Source organism: Suricata suricatta, chromosome 12, assembly GCF_006229205.1.
Source record: "Suricata suricatta isolate VVHF042 chromosome 12, meerkat_22Aug2017_6uvM2_HiC, whole genome shotgun sequence".
In the NCBI taxonomy this organism is placed as follows: Eukaryota; Metazoa; Chordata; class Mammalia; order Carnivora; family Herpestidae; genus Suricata; species Suricata suricatta.
The window spans coordinates 10,817,923-10,819,320 of record NC_043711.1 but is presented as its reverse complement, the minus strand read 5'-3'; positions in this window follow the sequence as shown (position 1 = coordinate 10,819,320).

Below are 1,398 nucleotides of genomic sequence, written 5' to 3'. Positions count from 1 at the left end.
CAGTAGTCTCCCTTGATCTGTGTCCCTCACTCTCCCCAGCTCTCTTTCCCCCTTCCTCTCCCCATGGTCCCATGCCAGGTCTCTCCTCTTAGACCTATGAATACAAACATATGGTATCTATACTTCTCTGCCTGACTTATTTCTCTTAGCATGACACCCTCAAGGTCCATCCACTTTGCTACAAATGTCCATATTTCATTCTTCCTCATTGACATATACTACTCCACTGTATATATATACCACATCTTCTTGACCCATTCATCAGTTGATGGACATTTAAGCTCTTTCCACGATTTGGCTATTGTTGACAGTGCTGCTATGAACATTGGGGTACATGTGCTACTATGCATCAGCATTTCTTTATCCCCTGGGTAAATCCCTAGCAGTGCTATTGCTGGTTCATAAAGGAGTTCTATGGATAGTTTTTTGAGGAGCCTCCACACTGTTTTCCAGAGCAGTGACACCAACTTACATTCCCACCAACAGTGTAGGAGAGTGCCTGTCTCTCTACATCCTCACCAGCATCTATATTCTCTTGATTTGTTCATTTTAGCAACTCTGACTGGTGTGAGGTGGTATCTCAGTGTGGTTTTGATTTGAATTTCCCTGATGATGAGTGACGCTGAGCATTGTTTCATGTGCCTGTTGGCCATCTGGATGTCCTCTTGGAGAATTGTCTATTCATGTCTTCTGCCCATTTCTTTACTGGATCATTCACTTTTCATGTATGGAGTTTAGTGAGCTCCTTGTATATTTTGGATATGAGCCCTTTCTGATATACCATTTGCCACTATCGTTTCCCATTCTGTGTTGCCTATTAGTTTTTTTATTGTTTTCTTTGCCTTGCAGAAGCTTTTTATCTTGATGAGTTCCCAATAGTTCATTTTTGTTCTTGATTGCCTTGCCTCTGGGAATGTGTCCAGGAAGAAATTGCTGCGATTGAGGTCTAGGAGGCTATTTCCTGCTTTTTCCTCAAGGGTTTTTATGGTTTCTTTCCTCACATTCAGATCCTTTATCCATTTAGAGTTTTTGTGAATGGTGTCAAAAAGTGGTCTAATTTCATTCTTCTACATGTTGCTGTCCAGCTCTCCCAACACCACCTGTTGAAGAGACTGTCTTTTTCCCATTGGACACTCTTGCCTGCTTTGTCAAAGATTAATTGGCCATATACTTGTTGGCCCAGTTCCAGGTTCTCTATTCTATTCCATTGGTCTATGTGTCTGTTTTTGTGACAGTACCATACTGTCTTGATGATGACAGCTTTGTAGTAGAGGCTAAAGTCTGGGATTGTGATGCCTCCCGTTTTGGTTTTCTTCTTCAATATTAGGTTGGCTATTCTGGGTCTTTTGTGGTTCCATATGAATTTTAAGATAGTTTGTTCTCGCTTTGAGAAGAATG